The sequence below is a fragment of the Symphalangus syndactylus genome, chromosome 7, assembly GCF_028878055.3.
Source record: "Symphalangus syndactylus isolate Jambi chromosome 7, NHGRI_mSymSyn1-v2.1_pri, whole genome shotgun sequence".
Classification (NCBI taxonomy): domain Eukaryota; kingdom Metazoa; phylum Chordata; class Mammalia; order Primates; family Hylobatidae; genus Symphalangus; species Symphalangus syndactylus.
This window is the reverse complement of record NC_072429.2, coordinates 42,982,059-42,994,542: the sequence shown is the minus strand read 5'-3', so window position 1 is coordinate 42,994,542 and position 12,484 is coordinate 42,982,059.

The window sequence follows — 12,484 nt, the reverse complement described above, 5'->3', positions numbered from 1 at the left end:
TGTTTTTGGCTTTAGAATTGCCTTGGCTATTTGTACTGTTTTTTGTTCCATATGAATTTTAAAATAGCTTTGTCTAGTTCTCTGAAGAATGTCATTGGTAGTTTAATAGGAATAGCATTGAATCTGTAAATTGCTTTGGACCGTGCAGCTATTTTCATGACATTGATTCTTTCTATCCATGAGCATGGCCATTCTTCACTTCTTAAACCCAAACATTTTCCTTCCATAATCTTTAGTGGCAGTCCAACTTCAGGATTAGAATATCTGATTATAAAGGAGCATAAAATGCTAAAAAGTGTTGCCAACAAAGCATGGAATATGTATCAATAATTTATGCATGTTATGATTCTAGGCCTTCTGGGAAAAACAAAATAGAAGGTTGATCCTTGCCTTGGAGAAGTTCGCATGCGACATATTTACCCACTGCTTGGGCCTCCTTCCAAAGGATGGCTATGTTAGAAAATATTGTTTTCAACAGGATGACAGGATGGATGTCCTTGGGGCCAGAGTGCGGCTGATACAGCAGATACCTTTGATATATTATATCATAAAGATGATCTTCTATTTTGCTAGCTAATTTTATGAAGTTTTCTGGGGAACTTAGGAAAAGAAAACTCCACCCTATGTCATTTGTTAAGGATAATTGTCCTCATTTGGTAACTGTGAAGTAGAAAATGTGTTGAACTGGGAGAGTAGAGACTTGGGTCTTAGTCCTAATCTGTCTCTAACCAGATATGGGACTTGGGACAAGCAATTTCACCTCCTTGGGCCTCAGTTTTGTTAATGTCAAAACAAAGCGATGACCTGAATGACTTCTAAAGTTATTTTCAGAACTAATGAGAAACTTGAACTTGCTTCTTTCTTCCATGAAGAGGCTCTTCCTGCCACTCATGTGAAGTTGAATCCTTGCTATGAGTTAAAATGTGCACATAGCCTGAATCTCTTTCTTTTTGATTCCCTCCTGCCCAAGTGTACTCGTCTATTTTCACAGTGCTGTAAAGAACTGCCCGAGACTGGGTAATCTATAAAGAAAAACGGTTTAATATTCTCACAGTTCTGCATGGTTGGGGAGGCTGCAGGAAACACGGCTGAAGGCGAAGGGGAAGCAAGACACGTGTTACATGGAAGCAGGAGGGAGAGAGTGCAGGGGAAACTGCCACTTTAAACATCAGATCTCGTGAGAACTCACTATCATGAGAACAGCATGTGAGAACCACCGCCATGATCCAATCACCTCCCACCAGGTCCCTCTCAACACCTGGGGATTACAATTCACGATGAGATTTGGATGGGGTCATAGAGCCAAACCATATCACCAAGGGTACCCTGAATTACTGTCAGCACCAATATTGATGTCAGTTTGTCTCTGTTTAAATCTGCCTGGTTTAGTCATGTGGACAGGCTGCTTTAAAAACAGAGTATGTTTGTCTAAATTCAAGTTTATCAGAAATTATGTCTATCCTCTTTTTACTTAAGAGTTATTGCTGGATTGTGACAATCAGGACTTGCAAGTAGAAAGTGAATTTAAAGAGAGAATTGAGGTAAGGATAAGAAAGGTAAAACAACAGGAACTATATTGTATTATTTCAAATGAGACTGATATTTTAAAGGTGAGATAACACTAACTTAAAACAATGCTTTGAGAGAACAGGGAGTATATAAAGAATCACAATCAGAATAGAAGTTCTTTGGCATACTTTTGTTCATAGTATTCAAGTTTCGAGTGAGGGAAACAAAACCCATTCAATAATTTAAAGAGAAATGTTAAAAATAGTTTCTTTTTTTCTGACATCTTTTTCATAACTCAAAAGAACTAAAGGCACTTTATCTTTTTGACAAATTGTTTCCATAAATGATCATTTTTCATTTTTTATTTTTCTTCAAGGAGACAAAAATGATTATTTTAATTGTTAATGTCTAACAGGTGTGGGTTTACTGCTGTCAGGCTCTTTACCGTGCTATTGGATGTAGAATTCCTTCTATGCCATATTCACCATGCTTCATTATGTCTCAAAAACTCATCTTCAAAGAAGACATACTCCCAATACGAAGGCCCATTTTGTTCCCCATCTTTCCTTAGCACTTGTTTCTGGATTTTGAAAATGTATCATTTCAGCACAGATCATGTCTACAAGCACTACATGAGTAGACTTTGATTTCACTAGCCCATTTAAATGAGAGCATTTTTTTTTTTTTTCCTGAGACGGAGTCTCACTCTGTCGCCCAGGCTGGAGTGCAGTGGCATGATCTCTGCTCACTGCCACCTCTGCCTCCCAGGTTCAAGCAATTCTCCTGCCTCAGCCTCCTGAGTAGCTGAGATTACAGGTACATGCCACTACGCCCAGATAATTTTTTGTATTTTTAGTAGAGATGGGGTTTCACCATGCTGACCAGGGTGGTCTTGAACTCCTGACCTGAACTCCACTCGCCCCAGCTTGTAAAAGTGCTGGGATTACAGGTGTGAGCCACTGATCCCGGCTTAATTGACAGCATCTTAATAGCTACTGGTGATCACAGGCTTTGAGAAATGCCATAATGGTTATACAATGTTCAAGTTAGTTCAAATTTCCATGGATAAGAACATAATATAAATTCAGCGGACTGAGGGAATTTTAGTGGGTCCTGGTGGGTGAGCTCTTTCTGATTCTGTCAATTTTGTAAATGATTCATAGAGAAGAATTAACATGCTGATTAAAAAGTGTATAGACACTGTATTGCAAGATGACATCAATATTACTGAAGGCAGAAAATAAAATAAAAAAATGATTTGGAGTTTTAGAGGTGTTACAAGTACTATTGAAACTAAATAATGTTCATCATAGAAAGAAAATAAAAGCTCATAAACTTATAAAAGCTAAGACTTACTAGCATAAATACTACTGTTTGAGAAATATAAGAAAGACTTAATTAAATATAAATGGTTAATGCACCAGGATGGGAAATAGAGAATTGAGAAGAGCCTTTTGTTTAGGTCAGTAAAAGAGAATCACCTTACAATAGCAAAGACCTTTTTGACACTTGTTTGCCTTTAGTTGCTGGTCACAGTCAAGTATTTGCAACTGTCTTACACTGGAAGTCTCTGTCCTCTTTGAAGGTCAGTCTTTGAGACATAAATAAACATTGGGAGTACAACATTGAAAGAATTCTAGTTTCAATACCGTGTGCGTGTGTGTGTGTGTGCGCACACGCGTATGTGTGTAGTCCAGGAGACTAGACTCTAAAGATTGAGAGAATATGTTAACATAGCACTTTCTAAGACTTCCAATCGAAGTGAGGTGATAATTTTTTGAAATATTTTTACCTGATCACCTTAGTCCAGTACAACTATGTGCAGTCAACAGGCAGTAGACATGAATCTATCATAAGTCACACCCCGAGGCAGGAAATATTTTCAATCATTTTACCTCAAAACCTTAAGCATTTAGGTTAAAAATCTCCCTTCACTGTGGCAGAAGACTCATGTGAATGTAAGTATTTTCTAGGAATTTTGCAAGGTAGACATAATTTCTTCTTTAAGAAAATAGCTTCTAAGTCATATGTGGTTCGCTATTCCCCAAGCATTTGTTTTAATCATGCGTAGTTTACGGTTATGTCCAAACATAAGAAGTTAATGGAAGAATTGAAACCATTGCCTCCACAAGAGAAAGGGGTATCCAGAGTCTTTCATAAATATTTGTTGAGCACTTAACTGTGCATAAGGCCTACTTTCAATGTCAATAGAGATGCAAAGATAAGTTGGTTAATCATGCTACTGTACTTTGCACTAGGCAAATCACATCTGGAGAAATGCATAGTTTTATGTGTCTTGTTTTAAATGTTTGACCTGGGGTAAGAAATATGTTATGTGGGGGAAATAAAAATAATTAGTGATGTCAAACCTGAAGAAGAAGAGGCTGGTGAAAACAACATAGTAAACCCCCAAACCCCAAGAGGTCAAAGACTAGTTCTATCTTATTCTTCCAGCTTCTTGCATCCTGGCATAAAGTAAATATTCAATAATAATCTATGAATTGAATTTTTCAGGGAAAATCAAGTTAGAGAGGGAAGAGATGTGTTTTGTGCAGCTCAGAGGTGCAGAAATAGGTGTAAGACTAGAAATTGTATAGCTACAGATTCTGCCTTAGTATAAGGAAGAACTTTTTGACACTGGCTTATAAGGGTAGAGGCTGCTCATAAAGTGTTGAGTTTATTAAAAGTAGAAATAAATGTTCAACCAAATAAATGTGAGGTAGTTATTACAGAGATAATTTCTGCTTTGGGTGGAAGATTTAACCAAATAATTGCCAATATTCTATAATAGTATAATTAAGTTACCTTGACAAGTTTTACATCGATTGTCCTAATGGTTTATAAAAAAATATACATAATTACTTCAATTTTTGTTTCCACTATATCTAGGAGAAGAAAGTATGGTCCCACACACAAAGAATCATAACTTGAACACTTGATTTGTATTTCAGCTGATTTTCATCTTACTGGTGAAAAGAGTTCATTGATAGACTCAAGCACAGAAATCCGGCCTCTGTGCCTAGCCATAAAATCACAGGATTAGTGGCCGGGTGCGGTGGCTCACGCCTGTAATCCCAGCACTTTGGGAGGCCGAGGCAGGCGGATCATGAGGTCAGGAGATCGAGACCATCCTGGCTAACACGTGAAACCCCGTCTCTACTAAAAATACAAAAAATTAGCCAGGCATGGTGGTGGCGGGTGCCCGTGGTCCCAGCTGCTCAGGAGGCTGAGGCAGGAGGTTGGCATGAACCCAGGAGGCAGAGCTTGCAGTGAACAGAGATCACGCCACTGCACTCCAGCATGGGCGACAGAGTGAGACTCTGTCTCAAAAAAAAAAAAAAAAAAATCACAGGATTAGTATGTCTACACTACATGGGTAGAAATATCCCTTAACATGTAGCTACTTTGGGGTATAACCCACTCTCCCTAAACTGTGATTCACTTTTCTGCTTCAACCCTCATTCTGATTTTCCACTGCCACCTTGTGTAGACAGGTCTTCAGAAAGCAATTGAGGCCATGATGCTTCCTTGTGATGCCAACCCAATGGGCAGCATATCTCCTGCTGCTCTCTCAGCCACTTCCAGAGCAGTGAGAAAGGTTCAGGGATACTGCAAGTCGGCAAACACGGCTGCAACTGCCTGCTGGACCCGGAAAAGTGACAGGCACAGAATTAGGAAAGAACTTGGTGAACTGACCAAATGCTGCAGTGTCAAATCTGGCTGGTTAAGATCAGACAGAATCAACCTATTTTCATGACAGAAAAAAAAGAAAAACCAGACCAATTAATAAAACCAACAACACATTTTCAACCCTGGCAATTACATGCCTGTATGTAAGTCATAAATCTTTCTCTAAAACATTTTTCTCAAAATTGTTTTATGAGTTTTGTATCATTTAATAATTTAAATCAGTGACCTTAATATGTTATTCCATTGTGCTTATCCAAATCACATTAATCACAAGGAGTTCTCAGTTATATGCTTTACAATTTTTCTATCTGAACTTAATACATAGGATCTCATACTGGATTAACTGATATGTAGGATAAAACTCTCTGAGCCCAATTAAAACATTTTAAGTGGTCCACATTTGAGCAAAAGCTCTGAGCCCACAGAATGATGATATTAATGATGGTAACCACCACAACCACCACCACCACTGCCACCAATATTTGAGCAATCATTCTGAGGTAGTGTACTTTTAGATACTTCAACAAGGTAGATTTTATTCCTATTATTAAAATAAGAGAAAACCTCTGCAACATCGAGAAGTTAAGCATCCCACAAGGTCACACAGGTACTAAGTGGTAGAGGTGGGATGTGAACCTATATCATCTGACTCTAGAGTCCTTGCTCTACGACCATCTCCTGTCTGTCTACAGTCAGACAATGGAAGCACCAAAAGATTACTTAGCATAGCCCTTTAATTTTATTGAAAAGAGGACCAGATTGAGCCCCAGAAAGAGAGTATGATTTCAAAACCCCTAATGATTCTCAATGACAGAGCAGTTTTGACCCCCCTCTGGCATTAGTGAGCCCGTCTACTTGGGCACTGGCTAAATGACACTAAGTGTCTAGACATGTGGATGCAATGATGATGCATCTTTCCTGCTGTTTCTGACTTTCTCCTCTCTGAGAATGGAAACCATACATGCAGTTCACTGTCTAAAATTATTAACATAACTTTACTATTCCACTACCTTCATCAACATAATTTTACTATTGGAGAAGATTCTTGCTCAGAAAGAGAACAGTTGTAACAAACTTAATTATTCATTCCAGGAACTTCCGAAAAGCCCTATACATTTTTTAATAGAAAGCATCAGGCTGGGCATGTTGGCTTATGCCTGTAATCCCAGCACTTTGGGAGGCCAAGGCAGGAAGACTATTTGAGGCCAGTCTGGCCAAAATAGTGAGACCCCATCGCTACAAAAAATTAAAAAAATTAGCAGGGTGTGGAGGCATGCATGTGTGGTAGTTGTAGCTACTCAGGAGGCTGAGGCAAGAGGATCACTTGAGGTCAGGGGTTAGAAGTTACAGTAAGCTATGATGGTACCACTGCACCTCAGCCTGGGCAACACAGTGAGACAGGTCTCAAAAAAAAAAAAATAAGCATAAAATAAGGTTTTATATCTCAAGACTCTAAAATTCTTGCCTGAAAATTCTCACCTTGCTGTTTCCGCCAATCTTTAACTATTCTATTATGATACTTCCCCAATGCTAGCTAAACACCCTGCATTGAAAGTCTTATCTTAAACCAGATGTCAGGATCTTAATACATATCTCAACTTTCCTCTTCTCTGAGATGCTACTGAGGTTCTACTGAGGGATGTTATACCTCACTGCACCAGGTAGTAGACTCAGTTTTGTCAACAGGAAGTTTTGGTGTTTTGTGGGGGACAGCATTTGACACCTCTCAAGGGGAAGTTGGTCACTTCTTCTAGAAAGCTTTCCTTGGCAACCCTTCTTCGGCCGAAAAGGAAAGAAAAGTAGCTAGGACTTGTTCAAATGCTGAATATTCAAAACGTTTTGACATTGTTAGTATGCTCACCATTTTTCTTGTCATTATCTAAGTCCAAGCAAAATATTCTCAATAGATAAATACTAGAGGATTCATGAGGTATCAACTCATTTTCACGCTTAACGCTTGCTCTTTGTTTACATTTTCTCCTCGACTTCATCAAAAGTCATGCTTCGCTTACTTAAATGAATTACTGTAGGTAGAAACAGCATAATTTAGTGGGAAAAAATGAAAAAATTGTGTATCTTTACCGGGTGTTATTAAGAAGAATTGATATACGAATTAAACTGGCACATTATGGAAATGTTAACTTTTTCTCAAAGATAATTTACTTTTCTGTTGTTTTTTTTAATGTATGATGTTACAAAAAGTGTTTGAAATGTATATGCATAGTTGAAAAAAAAAAGAGGCACTCATGTACTTACTCTCTAAGTAGTGAAAGAAAATGTTACCAGTACATCTAATGTCCTTATTTTATATTTTACAATGTATTATCATGGTTTCTAGATATACTTTTTACGAGGATGTTTCTTGAACTTACTGGGCAGTGGCTATGTAAACTTGTCATTCTAGTTTCATTCCCTACAATCTGATTCATAGTAAGTGTCTTATCTGTTTAGAAAGGGGGTTGATAATGAATCTTTCAGATGAAGAAAACCTATTAAATTAGAAAAAGCCTTGGTAATTTACTCAATATAGTGATTTCTTTTTCTATTTCTATCCCTTGGTCCATAATGAAATTGTCCTTGTATGCTTCCCTGCTCCCATGACAATTTGTACCAGTGCCCAGACCCCATTCAGAGCCCTGTCTCTGCACTATCATCTCTAGCCCCAGTGAGGACTGTGTGTTTGTTCACCATCCTATCCCCGAGCACTCCATAGTACCTTGTACATGACGCATGCTCAGTTCATGTTGATTAAATGAATCACTGGCATACTTGGAAGAGCTAGTTGAGGGACTAGCAGCCTACGAGGCTAAAGAAATCTTTGGTTGTTCTTTAACATTCTCATTCACTTCTTGCCTTCTTTCCCTTTGCCTTTCCTACCCTCTCGATGCCTGTGCCTTAGGTATATATCGCTGACATCAATCACAAGCACACCCACTCACATTGGGAGAGTACAGAATGAGTAGATTGATAGTCTTGATTCATCCTGGCTTCCCTTCATAATACTCTTCTTTTTGATCATGTATTTTCTTTTTTAATTATTATTATTATTTTTTGAGACAGAGTCTCACTCTTTCACCCAGGCTAGAGTGCAGTGGTGCCATCTTGGCTCACTGCAACCTCCGCCTCCTGGGTTCAAGTGATTGACCTGCCTCAGCCTCCCAAGTAGCTGAGATTACAGGCACCTGCCACCACGCCTGGCTATTTTTTTGTATTTTTAGTAGAGACGGGGTTTCACCATATTGGCCAGGCTGGTCTTGCAACTCCTGACCTCGTGATCCACCTGCCTCGGCCTCCCAAAGTGCTGGGATTACAGGTGTGAGCCACTGCGCCTGGCCTTTGATCATTTATTTTCCATTAAAATTTTTCATTAAATTTTTTCGTTTCAAACAGAAATCATATTGTTTATAAGAAAGGAAATAGTCCAGATATATAAAGAAATGCCTTTTCCAGCTCTACCTTCTCCAACAACTAATGTTAACAGTTATCTATCTATCTATCTATCTATCTATCTATCTATCTATCTATCTATCATCTATCTATCATCTATCTATATCACCTGTGTGTCTACATAGATGCATAGGATATTCACCGACTTGCCATACTGCTCTCAGAAAGAATTGTATTATACACATAATTCTGCAGCTTTATTTTTTCACTCAACAACAAGTCATAGTTTGTAGATGTTAATCTAACTTGTTTTTAGTGACTACATATGTTTCATAATATAGATGTTCTGTAATATATCTATTACTTTTTTAATGGTTTTCAGTTGTTTGCTATTTCTCGCAATGCTGCAGTAAATATCCTTGTGTGTGTATGTCTGTAAATTTTCTATCGTTTGCTCCATTAACTGCCAGAATAAAACAGAAATAAGGATTGCTGGGACTTCTTTTTATTGAAGGTGCTACAAGAGTTTCTTTATTCAGGACAAAATAAGGCAACCAATAAGGGGATGAGGCATTTCAACTCATTTTTAAGAGGGCATGGAATTTTGCTACAATGTAAGCTGAAATGAGACTTTTAAAAAAGTTTCTAATTTTATCTTGTGGTACTGGCACAACATCAACGAAAAGTAATCAAAATAAAAAACGAAAGCTTCTGTTCAAGGAAAATATAAATAGAGACCTAGAATGAGTTGGATGGCAACTGCATCTTGTTAGAAAAATATCATTTTACTACAAAATAAATGAAACATTTACTGTTCCAATTCCATTCGGGAAGGATGTATGTTTCAAGGCACAATTCCTCTTGGTAATCACAAACTCAGAACTCCTTGGATCTTCATGATATAAGAGAGAGTTCAAACATCCAGCTGCCTCCCACAGAAAGCCTGTAATTGGAGTGGAAAGAGTACAGATAATGCATAACTCTTACCCCGTATGAGGAAAGCCCACAAGGCATATAGAATTGTTTGCACTGTATTCAAAATGTTTGTATGACAGAAAGGATTCTTAAAACTAGTTTGGAAACTAACATTTGAAGCAGAATGCATGCTCATGAAAAATATTTATATCATGAACATGTCCTTTAAAACTATTACAGGATTACATCAAACTGCTTTTCCCCATACATACACCTCATTGCATATAAAAATGGCAATCATAATTTTTCACAACTTATTCCTTTCATTTTCAGAGATGAAGCTCTTCTTATAAACCCCATTCTGTGCTGTTCTCTGAGCCTGCAAAGAAAAGCAGGACAAATAAAGTTATTTCTTCCCATCCACCCTACCCCAGCCTACAGTGAGGAGACAAGTGATGACAATGCAGCGTGGTGAATGTTGTAAAGCAGGGAGTTCCAGACGCCTTGAGAGGCCACATCTTGCCTGGATTTGGGATTCTTCTGGATCCAGGAAAGGAAGACCTTCGGGAGCCAGGAATGTCTGAACTGAGGGACAAGTCAGATTTGGGTGAAAAGTATTTCTGGTAGAGGACACATTCTCAAAAGTCAGGGAGCAATAAAAAACACAAATTCATTAAGGCATTAAAAATGTTTGAAATGGACAGAACGTAGTAAATATAGGGTAATGGGGATGCTGAGGGATCAGGCTATATCCACAAGGGGAAAAAAACAAACAGCACAAGATTTTTGCTTCTGCAAGATCACACTGGCTGCAATGTGGAGAATAGGATAGGTGTGTGGCAAAAATGGAGCCCTAGAGACCAGCTAAGAATGTGTTGCCAATATTTGAGGTAAGATGATGGTGGCCTGCAATAGGGAAACAGTAGTGGAGATGCAGAAAAAGGAATAGAATCAATTTTTCAAGTTTATGCTGGGAGTCTTACTTATCTGGAAGTAGAACATCTGACAGCCCTGTCCTTGGTTTGTGACAATTTCTTTTCTCAAGAAGTAGAGAAAGCAAGGAGGGGTGCTGTTCCTTTGGATTTAATTCTAACCAATATAGAAGAAACAATTGATGCTATGGTGACTGCTCCTGTGGAAAGGTGTAGTGGTTTAGAGCTAACCAGCCAGCCAAAACAAGCTAGCCAAGGCTCAATATGCATGCTTAGAAACCTATCCAGAAATAGAGAATTTCCTCTATTATTGAATAACTTTGGTTCTAGAAGTGTGTATATAAGTCTGTTTATTATTCTCATATTCGAAAGAACACTATGCAATCTTTGTTGTTGTTGGAGCTCAGAGGTGACACAGTTTTGGTGTGACCTTTGTTTTTGTATATGGAGATTAATAAATGTCATATGGGATACTATCATTTAATAAAAGGTAAACTGGACAAATGGAGTATGCTTAGAACTGGACAACCATGATAATAAAAGAATGCTAAAGCATGTCAACCATTAAAATATTTTTGAGCAGGGGCTGTAAGTAAGGCACTGTCCAAGGAGAGGAAGACAGTGGTGAATCAGATAGACTCAGTTCTATAGTCACAGAATTATATGGGGATCAGTTAAAGAAAGTGGAGCATGGATAAGAGACAAGCATAAGATTCAGCTTCGATGAGCTACAATGCTGTCATGTGGAACAGGGATCCAATAAATTCTGTAAGACTTTATAAAGTAAAATTAGGGCCAATGAGCAGAATCTGGAAGAGGAGAATTCCAACTCTCAAGGAGGAAAAACTTTCTAAAAGCTCTGATTGTACAGTTGTGAGATAAACTGAATGAGGCGGTGTGGTAGTAGGTTCTTTGTTTCAAGTAACTGGATGCACGTTAGCCATGCATCATTTCATTTAAACTTTAAACCACTTTATGAGATCATTATGATTATTAATCTCATTTTACATATGAGGTAGCTGAGGTTTAGCAATTGCACAGTTAGAACATAGCAGAGCTACGATATGACTTACTATGCTCTAGTCTCCTGTGAACTCTGCCACCTCCCTTGCTTAATAAAAAGGCTGAATAAATGGTGGTCAAATGATTCCTTCAAGTAAAGAAAGGGAGGGTGAACTACAGAGCTGTAAGAGTCTTCCTAAACTTCACATTGAATTATTCTAGTTATTTCTAGAATATGAGAAATGTATACTAAAAATATCCTTCAAATAACAAAATTATAGAGATGGTACCACAGATCAGCTGCTGCCAGGGCTTGGAGGATGGTGGTAGGTGCATGTGCTTATAAAAGGGATTTTTGTGGTGATGGAATTGTTCTGTATTTTGATTGTGGTGGTGGTCACAAGAATCCACACATGTGATAAAATTGCACAGAACTAAATACACACACACAAGTGCATGTAAAACTGGAGATACCAAATTAAGGTGGATGGATGTCAGTATTTGGTTGTGATATTGTATAATTATGCAAGATGTTACTACTGAGTGAGACGACATAAGGGTATACATACCTCTATGTATTATTTCTTACAACTATATGTAAAGCTATAATTATCTCAAAATACAAAGTTAAAAATTTAAAGATGTATTTGACTCAAGCACACAAGAAGGACTATGTGAACACTGGCTCTTTTCTTTCTCTTCCAACTTTCCTCCACCCTAGGATCCTCCAGTGGGGGAAACCAGAAGTTATTGCATGATGCTGTCCCTGTATATTCCCAGGAACAAATCTGACTAAGATATTTAACCCAAATTTCTGTGTCCTGGAGACAATAATTCCACTTAGTGCTTTTATTCACATTTTTCCACAACACAGGAAAATGACCTCTGGAAAATGTATGCTAGGGGATCACAAAAGCCCCAGTATTTGCTGATTTTAGTAAGTAGAACTAAGGAGAAAAAATATGCATAATCAAACCATAAAATTAGATTCTTCAACATTTTATAAATCCAGTATTTGGGTGGTAGCTTGACTAATATCTCCAAAGAGG